At 36.9% G+C, this 14416-nt stretch overlaps 1 long non-coding RNA gene across 1 annotated transcript; it reads right to left on the bottom strand.

Moving 5' to 3' along the window:
- Window positions 1-223: 223 nt before the first annotated feature.
- LOC128284270 (uncharacterized) lies at window positions 224-2497 on the bottom strand. The gene is made up of 2 exons (XR_008274658.1): window positions 2388-2497; window positions 224-526 (listed from the first exon to the last, which is right to left on the bottom strand). It is a non-coding gene; the product is annotated as an uncharacterized LOC128284270 (long non-coding RNA).
- Window positions 2498-14416: the final 11919 nt, after the last annotated feature.

Below are 14416 nucleotides of genomic sequence, written 5' to 3'. Positions count from 1 at the left end.
GTACTTGATGTTCAAAAGATTAATTCATTAAGGGTTAAAGTGAATGGAAGCTGTGCACCAGGTAGGAAACCGGAAAAAAGGTGGTGAGTCCATCGGACTGCTTAAGTATCAAGCTCCCTTCGGATCCAATCCTAGACATGCATACCGCCATTGCCACACCTTAATGTCATGGATATTTCTAGGAAACCGATTTGATTAAGTCATTTTTAGGAAAAGTGATTAATTTTGGAAAATACTTTCATTGCGGAAGCTTTGCTTGTTGTCGTGTTATTTTGAAATCAACTGTTGTTTTTGAAAATGCGCCCTAAAGCTATCCAATTTCAACAGTTAAAATAAGTATTACCTATCTTAGTAATACATATTAAAACCATCAAAAATAGTTAAGTGGCCTTATTACATTTAAAAACCCAAAACTTCAATCGTAAATAAAAGGATGTCCAGTTCACCAGAAGAAAATCAAACTTTCAGAACGGGTGGTCACTCCGAATTCCCTCACAGCTCCAAGCCCACTATGGTTGGGGATTTCCTGCGTGGATGAAAATAAAAGGGGTGAGTTTGGGGAAACTCAGTGTGTAAATTAACCCAACCATAGTCTATATCAGCTCAAACCACAGAAATATAATAAGTTGGCCTTAGCCCAGAATAGAATTCAGAATAAAGCCCATAGGCCCATAGCAAAACAGAACAGATATTACATGTTTATGCAGAAACCCAACCCAGATTCATCCATAACACCCCCGTACCAGCGTTACACCATGTGGGGAGACTACTCGACCCACCCAACCGCTACACACCACAGAATTTGCAGCATGGCTGCCAGAACAGATAATGTGACAGAGTCACCAGATACAGATAATCGTGGCAGGGCCACCAGAACAGATATATGTGGCAGAGCCACCAGATCAGATATTTGTGGCAGAGCCACCAGATCAGATATTTGTGGCATAGCCACCAGAACGCTTCCTCCATAATATAACCCATGTCCCCATGCAACAGATATATAATCATGGCATACATCATACAGAATCAGATCGTCATGCTTTTCAGTCAAAATTAACCCTAAGGGTATAACGGTAATTTTGCACCTAGGGGTATAACAGTAATTTTCCAAACATAGGGGTATTATAGTAATTTAGCTACTTTTAGGGTTTTCATGCATATCCTAACTATTTACGTACTATCGAACACTTACGCGCAAGATACTTACGAATTGGGCCGTTGGCCCATGAACCCGATCTTTGGCCCATTAAGCCCAAATTATCAAAATGTACGAAATCGCGCGTACTGCAGTTTATTACTTTAGATTACCAAATATACAAACCCAACTATCTTACGAGCATTCGACATCATAAATTCCCAAAATACCGACTTTTCGGCATTTCGCTTTTCGCTTTTGCCAATCTAGTCTATGAGAGGGTGTCGGTTACACACATTTATGACGATATCTTGTGAGATCCACACACGAACCGCCTACAATTGGATTACTAACACGTTAATCTAACTATTCAAATACAAACTACGTATTAATCCCTTACAATATTTGGCCAACCACACCTACAGATCATTGTAAGCTTATAAGAAAACAATAAGCAACTCATTAACAAATTTTTGTCAATGTTTACCACATAATCATAATTTCACTGCAAGCTGTCTTCCTGAGCAACAGTCACTAAATCATTTATAAATGGAGCTACGAAACTCCAAATAAAGTTCCATTAATTTTCCTTGAAAATAGACTCATATACCTTCTATCCATAAAATTTTCAGAATTTTGGTCTCTCCAATCAATACCAGATGTTTCTTAAAGTTTCCCATGTTTCACTGTTTGACTAATCTGACCACTCTTCATTACGAATCAAATTTCTCATTGTACAGAATTCAAAATATGTTCTTGTTTATTTCATTAGAAACTAGACTCAATAAGATTTAATTACATAATTTATTCAGCTTCTAATTCATCTCCCACAATTTATGGTGATTTTCCAAAGTCACGTTACTGCTGCTGTCCCAAGCAGATTTATTACCAAATCACTCTTTCATACACCTATCTTGCATGCATGTTATTTAAACATGTATATCACCAATCAATCATCACATATCTATGATTTTTACTTAAGCATAATCTCCATTTCATCATTTCAAAGCACAACATGTTAGCCAATTTTTCCTTTAGCATCTAAGGCACATGCATGCTCATTTGTTTGGCTCAACTTCACGTATCTTCCATTTTTCATCAAAAGAACATGAAACAACAACCATTTCCTTCATTTTAATTCATGACCAAATGCTCACAACACAACTAAAAATCAAAATATACTTCAAGAGTTAAGGTAGAATCAAGAAGAACTCATGAACCTCAAAATAGAAGCAAGGTACCAAGAACTTACCTTCAATTTTCCTCCTCCTAATGACCGAATACTCAAGAGCTTTCTCCTCTCATTTCTCTTCTCTAACTTTCAGCTATGATGAACAAAGATGGACAAAACTTTGTTCTTTTCACCCTTTTCTTTTAATAAAACTTCATATTTCATCCATTTAATTCTTTAATACAAAAGACATGATATTCTTATCTTGAAACATTTACCTAACCCATTATCATGAAACATTTACCTAACCCATTATCATGGAACATTTACCTAACCTATTATCATGAAACATTTACCTAACCCATTATCATGGAACATTTACCTAACCTATTATCAATTTGTATCAATTTGTACCATAAATTATGGATATCAAGTGTACATTTTGTCTACAACAACATGATGGCTGGCCACTTCATGTAAAATGGGAGGTTTGTCATGCAAATCCTCCTATTTTGCACTCCTATTTATTTGGCCACTTCAATTTAGCCTATAGCATTTTCAAACATTTTCACATAGGTCCTATTTCATCATTTCACCCCCTTTTTCTTATGGAACAAAAATTAACTAAAATTGTCGGGTTCTATCTTAAGCTTGGGCTTTCTAGAGGCCCACTAACATAATTAAACCTATGCCAACATTCACAGGATTCCTGAAAATTGGGCCGTTACAATGTTAATAATGATGATAATGATAATCTGAAAAATATAACAATAGTAAAATAATGATATTAATACCTAAATATAAACATAGATATAGTATCTAAAATATAATAATAATGAAAATATAAATAGATAAGAAATATAATAGATGAGTAATAAGAAAATGAAAATATCATAATAGTCATAATACAATAGTAATAGTGATTACAAAAATGATGATGATGATGATGATGATGATAATAATAATAATAAAATGATAATAGTGATATTAGTAATAAAATAATAGAAAATAATAGTACATTAATATATGTTAATAACAATAATAATATATAAAAATGGAAATAATAATATGGTAAGAAAAAATAATATGTTAATAAAAATAATGGTAGTAGTAATAATAATTAATGGTAATAAAAATACATAATAATGGTAAAACAATAATAGTGATAATAATAGTAATAATAATAAATAGTAATAATAATACATTAAGAATAATAATATGTTAATAATAATAAATTAATGAATTAATAACAAAATAGTAAGTAAATAAACACAAAAATAAAATATAATTATAATAGTAATATTAACAAAATAATAATAAAATAATAATAATAATAATAATAATATATAATAAAATAATAATAATAAAAGGAATAAAAACAATGTTAATAATAAGAATATTAATAATGGTAATAATAACAATGATATAAATAATAATATATACATGAAAAAATATAATAATAATAACAATAGAAGTAGTAATAATAAAATAAATATAAATATAAGTATAATAATAATAATAACATAATAACATAATAAAACAACAAAAGTAATGAAATGGACGAAATTAAAACTAAAAACGAAGTTTTGGGACAGATTTGAAATAAATAATGACGAAAATGGACCACATTGAAAGAGTGAATAGTAAGGAGGGACTAAAGGGGAAAATATCCCCGCCCTCCAAAACGCATCACTTCACGTGGGACGAAATTGAAATCAAAACAAAATTCCAGGGTAAATTTAGAAATAACGAAAGACTCAATTACCAAACTATAAAAAAGCAGAAGGACTTGCCGCGAATTAACCCCAAAAACAAAAACACGCAGATGCTCCTAGTAGGTCGGGTCAGCACGAGGATCCTGGGCTTAAAACGGCGTTGTTTTGGCGCCTAAAGGGGATGCCCAAAATGACGTCGTTTTGGGGGCTTTTTAAGGCAAAAGTTTGGGGAAAAAAATCATTTTCAGCTTGTTTTAAGAAAAAAAAATCTTTCCCCTTTTTGTTTTCTCTGAGTGCCTGAGAGTCCGACGAAAATTTGATCACCACCGTCGTACCACCACAGCCACTCCTGCTTGCCGAGCGATCACCGTGAGTTCCAAAAAGGTATTTTTTATTTTTTTATTTTTTGATATATTTTTAAAATATGTATGTAAAAATCGTAAAAGAAAATAAACAGATCTACGTGTATAAGTTTCGAAAATCAAATAAATAGAAGGGAAAATAGATAATAAAAAAAACACCTTTTGTCAGAATCTAATTCCTTTGTTTTAACACTTCTTGCTGTGATTGAACGCTTCTATTGGTGTTTGAATCTCTCTCTTTTGTTCTATTTTATGTCCAAAAAATTACATTTGGTTTTCTTGGCTTTTATAGCCATTTACAAAAATATTAAAAATACATGCTTGTCACTTCCGTTTTAATTCTTGCAGGTGCAAGTGGAGGAGCAGGTGGCGGTGGATATGACCATGGCAGACCCGGGCAGGTGGTGGTGTAGAGGCGTCAGAGGGCAGGTGGCCATAGGGGCGGCGGCTAGCTAAGCTAGGGTTTTCTAATTTCTGCCAAAATCTGTTTAGGTAGTGGGCCATAGAATTTGGGTTTTAGGGTTTTTTTAATTTTGGGTTTAAATTTGGGCTTATGTAATTTTAGTTGTGGTTTGGGTATTTTAATTTGGTGGGCTGGTACAGCTACCCCTCTTTGCTCGTTGTCGTGTAACGAGAACAGAGCAAAGATTTTCAAGAAAGACCAATTTTGTCCAGTCGTGCCGAGTCTTGACTTCTTTGGTGCTCCTCTTTTTCTAGTAGCCTCATTCTAGTCCACTGCATCTTCTTGCTTCGACCCACTCCACTGTAACTTCAGAGAAATAAGACTTGTGATATTGATCTGCTCCATTGCAACTTCAGGGAGATAAGGCTTGTTTTGATCTGCTCTATTGCAATTTCAGAGAGATAAGATCTGTTTATTTATAACTTCAATCTGTTCTACTGCAACTTCAGGGAAATAAAATTTGCTATCTTCAGCTTGTTCTACTGCAACTGGAGATAAGACTAGTGACTTCAACCTGTTCCACTGCAACTTCAAGGAGGCAAAATGTGTATATTCGATTAGCTCTAATCTTTAATCTTTATTAAAAAAACAAACATCGAAAATAGCTCGGCATACAAACTGACGTTCAATTCATCTCTCGGATTATGAGTTAATTTTTGAAGGAAGTAAAAATTCAAAATACCTCCGTGTGTGACCTGAGGCTTAACTCACCTCTCACAATATGAGTTGAATTTTTTGAAAAATAGAAACTAAAAGGCTCAACTCACTTTTCGCAATATGAGTCAATTTTTTTTTGAAGAAACATAAATTGAAAATACCTCAGCGTGTGTCCCGAGGCTCAACTCACCTCTTACAATATGAGTTGATTTTTTGAAAAATAGAAACTAAAAATACCTCAGCGTGTGACCCGAAGCTCAACTCACCCCTCGCAATATGAGTTGATTTTTTTGAAAAATAAAAACTAAAAATACCTCAGTGTGTGACCCGAGGCTCAACTCACTTCTCGTAATATGAGTTGATTTTTTAAAAACAGAAATAAAAATATCAGAATACCAAAACATATCATCTGGTGGAACTCATGTGTCTTTTCCTTGATCTAGTATAACTATCATCAAATCCTCTTGCTCTGCTGGAGTACTTGTATATGCCATGCATGATGTTATCATGATATGCACATGTTGGCCTTAAATGCCTTTATGCCTATATGATTATACTATGAGCCTTGGGCTTGTTTGTCATGTATCTCTTTTCATCATGCTTCTTGTGATGATGTGCATTCATTACTTCAATTCTTGACTTTTTCTTTAGGCTTTGTACCCGTTCTCTAGCTTTACGATTAATCTGTATTTCTTAGATACCACTTTTTTGCCCCTTGTTGAACTTTGTCCTTGCTTTGAGGCCTCGTACTTATCAAATTCTCATTCGGGTAATGCTCAACCTTTCTTTTGTTTAAAGTATGTCATTCTATTGTTTATTATTCAAATAAACCATACAATGAGATGCATGAAAATGGTCAGGTACGTACAAAAGAGATACTTCTTATTTATTTATTTCAAAGGTAACAAATAAAAAAGTTAACCAAGGATAGTAAAAATGTGTCATAAAGAAAAGGGAATCGCATTCAGTAAATACAAATGCTCTAGATATTCAACGCATGATCTCTTCCATGTTACTTAATCAAGAATCTTTTCGAGCATGGCTTCTTATGTAGAAGATTTCGAGCTTTCAGAGATGCCTCAAATACTATAGCCTTGCCGTTTGACCACCATTCAAATTGCCTTGCTCTTTAAGCTCAGGTTTGCTTCATTAGGACGCCCTCTCAGGTTTTTATCCTAATCCTTTTTGTTCATCAAGATGCCCTTTTCGGGTTTTCACCTTGATCTCTTTTTTTTTAGGCATAATATTTCTTTACAGCACTGAGTTCACTGGGTTAGGTAACTCTTTCCCATCCATCTCAGTGAGAATCAAAGCTCCACCTAAGAAAGCCTTCTTTACGACATATGATCCTTTCTAATTTGGTGCCCATTTTCCTCGGAAGTCCTTTTGTATTGGGAGAATCTTTCTCAGCACAAGTTTTCCTTCGTGGAATTCTCTTGGCCGTACTTTCTTGTTATGGGCCGCGATCATTCTCTTCTGGTACATCTGTCTATGACATATTGCCTTCAAACATTTTTCTTCGATAAGGATTAACTAGTCATATCGAGCTCGAACCCACTCTGCTTCCTCTAGTTTCGACTCCATTAAGACTCGTAGAGAGGGGATCTCAACTTCGATAGGTAGCACGGCTTCCATTCCATAGACCAGAGAGAAAGGAGTTGCTCCCGTAAATGTTCGCACAGATGTGCGATATGCATACAAAGTGAATGGTAGCTTTTTGTGCCAGTCTTTATATGTTTCGGTCATTTTCCCAATAATCTTCTTAATATTCTTGTTGGTCGCTTAAACTGCTCCATTCATTTTCGGGCGATAGGGTGAAGAGTTATGATGCCTTATTTGAAATTGTTCACGCACTTCCTTCATCATCTTATTGTTCAAATTCAAGGAGTTATCTGAAATGATTCTTTTAGGCAAACCATATCGACAAATGATTTCCTTTTTTAAGAACCTGCAAACTGCAGTCTTCGTCACATTAGCAAATGAAGCGGCTTCTATCCATTTCTTGAAGTAATCTATCACTACAAAAATGAATCGGTATCCATTAGAAGCTTTTGGGGAAATTGGCCTTATAACATCCATGCCTCACATAGAAAAAACCAAGGAGAAGCCATGACATGAAAGGGCGAAGGGGCTACATGAAATTTATCACCATAAATTTGACATTTGTGGCATTTTCGTGCAAAACTAATGCAGTCACTTTCTATCGTCAGCCAGTAATAACCGAGTCTCATAATCTTTCTGGCCATAGTGAAACCATTGGCATGTGTCCCACAAATTCCCTCATGGACATTTTTAAGTATTTTTCTGGCTTAACAGCATCCATGCATCTCAAGAGCACTTGATATTTTCCTTTTTTGTACAGAATGTCCCCATCAAGAACAAATCCTACTGCCATTCTTCTGATTGTTCTTTTATTGTTCTCATTTGCTTGTTCGGGATACTTTTGATTCTTGACATATTCTAAGATATCATGGAACCAAGGCCGTCCGTCTGACTCTTTTTCAATGCTGAAACAATGTGCAGGGACTTCATATATGCTCATTTGAAGAGGCATTATTTCTGTTTCTCTGTTCGCTTTGAACAGTGAAGCCAAAGTGGCCAGGGCATCAGCCAATTGGTTTTCTTCTCGTGGGAAGTAATTAAAAGATATTTCTTTGAATTCTTTAATCAGTACTGCCACTATATCGCTGTATTTAACTAATTTCGAATCTCTCACTTCCCAATCTCTACGAATTTGGTATATCACCAACGCTGAGTCCCCGTACACCTCTAAGATTTCGACGTTTCATTCAATAGCTGCACGAAGTCCCATGATACAGGCCTCATATTCCGCTATGTTATTAGTACAGAAGAAATTCAGCCTGGCAGTGAACGGATAATGGTTCTCTTCTAGTGATACTAAGACTGCTCCAATCCCATGCCCCAATGTATTCGATGCACCATCAAAGCTCATCTTCCATGACTTCTCTTTGGATGACTCACATTCTTTTCCCATAATGTACATCAAGTCTTCTTCTGGGAAATCCAATCTTAATGGCTCATATTCCTCTATTGTTCGAGTTGCAAAGAAATCCACTATTGCGCTCCCTTTTATTGACTTTTGACTCACACAAACGATGTCGTACTCTGACAGTAGGATTTGCCATCGTGCCATTCTTCCAGAGAGTGCAGGTGATTCCATCATGTACTTTATTGGGTCCAACTTTAAAATTAACCATTTCGTATGATACAACATATATTGTCTGAGCCTCCGAACTACCCAAACCAAAGCGCAACAAAAATTTTCAATTGACGAATACTTTGCCTCATACTCTATGAACTTCTTGCTAAAATAATAAACCGCCTTCTCTTTTCCCCGACTCATCATGTTGTCCTAGTACGCAACCCATTGAATTTTTAAATACAGTTAGATACAATATTAACGGTCTTCCTGGAGTTGGCAGTACTAACACTGGGGGACTAGATAAGTATTGTTTTATCTTATCAAAAGCCATTTGGCACTCCTCGTTCCATTCTCCTGGATTATACTTTTGAAGGAGTTGAAAAATTGGGTCACACTGGTTGGTAAGTTGAGCAATGAATCGAGCAATGTAGTTCAACCTTCCTAAAAATCCTCTGACTTCTTTTTGCATGCACGGAGGTGGTAGTTCTTGTATGGCTTTTATCTTATCTGGATCAACTTCAATGCCTCTCTCGCTGACGATGAAGCCTAGTAATTTTCCTGAGGTAGCCCCAAATGTACATTTGGATGGATTAAACTTCAGCTGGAACTTTCTCAGCCTTTCGAACAACTTCCTGAGGTTCCCAACATGCTCTCTTTCCTCCTTGGATTTGGCGATCATATCATCGATGTAGACTTCTATTTATTTGTGCATCATATCATGAAACAACACCACCATGGCCCTCTGATATGTTGCCTCAGCGTTCTTTAATCCGAACGGCATCACCTTATAACAGAATGTTCCCCACATCGTTACGAAAGTAGTTTTCTCCATATCCTCAAGAGCCATCTTTATCTGATTATAACCCGAGAATCCATCCATGAACGAAAATAATGAATGTTTGGCTATGTTATCCACCAATGTATCGATGTGTGGCAAAGAAAAATTATCTTTAGGACTTGCTCGATTCAAATCGTGATAATCCACACACATTTGTACCTTGCCATCTTTCTTCGGTACTGGGACTATGTTAGCTACCCATTGTGGGTATTTGGAGACTAGTAGGAAGTCACCATCGAATTGTTTCTTTACTTCTTCTTTTATCTTTATCGGCATTTTAGGTCTCATTCGTCTTAGCTTTTGTTGAATGGGTTTGCATTCTGGTTTCAGTGGGAGTCTATGGACCACTACATCCTCATCCAATCCTGGCATGTCCTGATATGACCATGCAAATACATCTTTGTACTCATGAAGCAAAGCGATCAAATCATGTTTGGTGTTATCTGAAATGGAGGTCCCAATCTTCACTTCTTGCCTTTTTTCTTCATTTCCCAAGTTTACTATCTCAACAGATTCTTGATGAGATAGAATCTGTTTATCTTCTTGTTCTACCATTCTTAGTAAGTCAGGAGATGAGACATAGTCTTCAACATTTTCCTCAGCTTCGAACTCTCCTAAACAAATAGCTTTCTCGAAATCGATTTCAAGATCTGTAACGGGTTTGCTCATGTAGTTAATATCTGAGCACCTAAAAGTTGAATGGAAAAGAAAACTATAGAGGAGCATCAAAGTATGGGGACCAACAAGCATAATATTATGGCATGATGTCAGATATATGTAATGACAGGCTATGAGAAGAGGGAAAAATTATGAAGTTAATGAGAATGAAAAGACCATGACAAAATGCATCTCTATTAATGTTCATTTAAATGATAAAGAGCAAATCATAAGCTCTTACAAAAGAATCCCTACTATTACTTAGGGACACACAAAAATGAGAGTGTTAACATTGAGTATTACTCTGGAGAAGACTTAGAAACTACAAGGAGATCCACAACAGTCCAATTGTTCAAAACGAATCTAGGAGGACAAGGGCGTATCATTGAAACATCTTTAATTGCATCATTTCCTTTGTCAATGACATTTATATTGACATTCTGAAGACCCTTTTCAATTAATAACAGCGTGCTTCATGGATTTTCTTGCCCGGGGTATATCATTCTTGCAGATGTAAATGTTTTTGACAAAGGAGGGTACGTTATGGGCTCCCATTCCAATTCTCGGGCTAAGGCTCTTGAAACCCTCCTTTCTTGATCTTTCTATAACTGTTTTCTTCTCTGTCGTATATTCGGCTGGAACCTTAAACCATATCGAGCCTTATGGGGCATGGTTTTAGAGCTCTAACTATCCTTTACTGATATCTTCCCAAACCTTTCCTCACTCGGGCTCCTTTTCCCACAGTCAGCTTAATTCCCATCTTGGTATTCCTTAATAGCTTAGGCATGAGAATTTTATTTCCTTCAGTAATGAACGTAGCATTGATGAATTCGAAGGAATGGAAGGAACATTCTACTGCATCCTTGCTTACTTCGAGGTATGGTGTATCAGTAGAGATAGATGCGACAATGTCTTCCTCACTTACAACAGTGACCAAAAGACTATACATGATAAACTTCACTTTTTGATGGAGAGATGAAGGAACTGCCCCAGCAGAGTGGATCCAAGGTCTTCCTAAAAGGCAATTGTACCAAGGCGTGATGTCCATGACCTGAAACTCGATGTCATATATATAGGGGCCCACTTCTAGAGGAATTTTGATTTTTCCCATGATTTCTCGTCTTGTCCCATCGAATGCTCTTACTGTAGAGTGACAAGGCCTCAGATAAGATATATCAATTGGAATTCTAGAAAGCGTGGCCAAAGGCATGACATTGAGTGCTGACCCGTTATCAATTAGCACATTCAGTATTATATAACCCTTGCAACGGGTTGTGATATGTAATGTTTTTACGGAGCCCCTACCATTTGGCGGTATTTCGTCATCACTGAAAGAAATAAAATTATCTGCGTTCAGATTATTCACCCACCTATCAAGTTTTTTGATAGATATATTGCTTGCCACGTAAGCTTGATTTAACACTTTTAGCAAAGTATTCCAATGTGGTTCTGAATTCAATAGTATGGATAATACCGAGATACTTGCCGATTGTTTGCTTAACTGTTCCACGACATTATATTCACTATGCTTGATGAACTTCAAGAATTCATGTGCTTCCTCTTCATTCTCATGCCTTTTAACTTCTTGTTCAAACAGAGTCTCAAGTTTGACCTCGGCCTCACGCATCGGTGCCTTTCCTTTTTGCTTCAAGTCATTAGTCTTCTTCATTGGTTCGATCACTTTAGAATAACACATCCCGCTGTGGGTGAAGTGTCCTACTTCGCCAACATTTTCGGTCGTGACTTTGGATTTTTCACCTTCAAGTATGATAATGTTGACATCATATTTCCATGGTACTGCCTTGTTGTCTTTGTAAGGGAAAGGAGATGGTACTTCAATTATCATCTTTGGTTTCACTTGTTCTTTTTTTGCATCGTAATAAATCACCAATGGCCGATCGGCACTATAAGGGAAACCCGATGATTGATTATCAAAAATGCATACTTCTCCTTCATCGGCTTCTTTCATTTTCTTAAAGAACTCGACTTCCTTGTTGTCCATCATGTCTTGAAGTTGTTTTTTGAATCCTTCACAAGACTGGATGTCATGTTCCTCGATCCCATGAAAATCACAAAAACATTGACTTTTTGTATTTCCTTCTTTGAAAATTCTGTTGGGATGACAGAACAGGCCCTTTTCAACCATTACCTCCCAAATCTTTCACAGCGGTGTCTTTATTTCAAAACACAACTTTTGGTACGCCACCTGTCTTCTTTTGTCACAGCAGTCACGTTCCCTTCAGTATGGTTAGGGAGCAGATTTCTAACCGTATTGCCAGCACCATCAAATCATAGAATGTCTGCATCAATAAGACCTTGAACCCTCCTTTTAAAGGCCAAATAATTTTCTGTAGAATGCCCCTAGTTTCCAGCGTGGTACATGCAACTAGCATTAGGATCGTACCATTTTAGGTATGGAGGCTTCAAGGATGCCATATAATGTGGGGATATTAATTGTTTTTCCAACAGTTTTGGGTACAGCTCTCCGTATGACACTGGAATTGGGGTGAACTGGGGTTTTTCAGGATTGGATCTTGCCGATCTTTGTTCATTTTTGGGTTAGTTTTGAGCAAGCATGGTATTTGGTAGGAATATGGCAAATGGTCTTTGGTTATCTGTGGCGTAGACGGGGTAAGGAGGAGGTGCTTGATAGTAAGGGCTTTGAGGAGGATAATAAAAGTTTGGAGGTGGGCGATATCGAGGTCGTGGCTGGACTGGGTAAGGATTAAAAGTGTGGTGGCTCCCAGTTCCCACTATATAGGTTTCTGCTTTTTTTTTTCTTTATGGGTGCTGCCCTTTTCAAGCTTTCGAAACCTTCCATCCTTCCACTCTTGATGGCATTTTCTATAAGTTCCCCGGATATTACAATATCTGCAAAGTCTTTCATGGCATTTCCTACCAACTTATCATAAAACGGTGCTTTCAAAGTGTTGATGAAGAGGATCGTTATTTCAGTTTTAGTCAATGGGGGTTCTACTTGAGCCGAAATATCCCTCTACCTTTGTGCGTATTGCCTAAAAGTCTCCGTCGACTTCTTTTCCATCATCTGCAGAGTTAGCCGATAAGGCACCATGTCAGATACATGCTTGTATTGTTCACAAAATGCTGACGTCAAGTCTTTCCATGATTGGATCCTTTCTCTACTAAGTTGATTATACCATCGAAGGGCCGATTCGACCTAGCTATCCTGGAAACAGTGTATTAGTAATTTATCTTCATTCACGTAACCAATCAACTTCCAGCAAAACATGATAAGATGTGCTTTTGGACATCTCGTTCCATCATATTTTTGAAATTTTGGTACTTTGAATTTCGGAGGCAGAACCAGATCGGGTACCAAACTGAGCTCTTTGGCACTCAATGCAGAGAAGGCTTCAGTACCTTCTATCGCTTTGAGTCTTTCTTCCAAACTCTTATACTTATCCTGAACACCATGATCATTCGTTTTCAGTTTGGCTATTTTTACTGGATCATCCAAATCTAGAACATTAGAATCGACAGGATTAGCTCCAGGGTTCGATACGAATATACCTTGCCCTAGATGAGCAGGGGGTACGGGTCGTTGCTCGAGGCTTGCAGGTTCCCCTTGAGGACAATCTCTTTGCATTATATGTGCATAAGGTGGAGTGAATCTTGGGGGACAGAGCGGATCCTGATCATGATTAACTCTCGACTGAGGCTCCATAATGTCAGGGCTCTGCATAGGTCCTTTTCCTTTGACCAAAACTGTCATCATCTCCATCATTTTGGCCATCTGATCTCTTTGCTCGAGCGATTCCTCTCGAGATCTTAACATCAGATCTCTTGCTTCCTGTTGTAACTTGGTCAACTACTCTTGCAATTCTCTTTGGGTCTTTTCCATCCTTTCAATTCTCTCATTGAACTCGGCTTCCATAATTTTAGCTTTTTGGCCCGTCCTATAAGAATGGCGTGATTCCAGGCTTGTAATGTCGCAGCTGCGGATTATACGGTTTTAGCCTCAGTGAATGATTATGGTGATATGTACATGTAATGAACTGATGAATGACAATTGAATGTTAGTCATGAATGAATGTGCAAGAATTTGGTTTTGATTTCAAGATGGCCCCTACTTAGGCATTTCATTAATCAAAAGAGTCTATTACAAAATGTTTCGCTATCTTTGATTCAATAGTTACATAAATTTTCTAGCCACATTGCCTTGTCTATTCACTCGTTCTAAAAATTCTGATATGCTTGATTTTTAACTCGGAAGGAATTGGCAACTGAGAGCTTC

This window comes from Gossypium arboreum, chromosome 11, assembly GCF_025698485.1.
Source record: "Gossypium arboreum isolate Shixiya-1 chromosome 11, ASM2569848v2, whole genome shotgun sequence".
NCBI lineage: Eukaryota > Viridiplantae > Streptophyta > Magnoliopsida > Malvales > Malvaceae > Gossypium > Gossypium arboreum.
The sequence above is the reverse complement of the archived record's forward strand: the minus strand, read 5'-3'. Positions and strand labels throughout refer to the sequence as shown.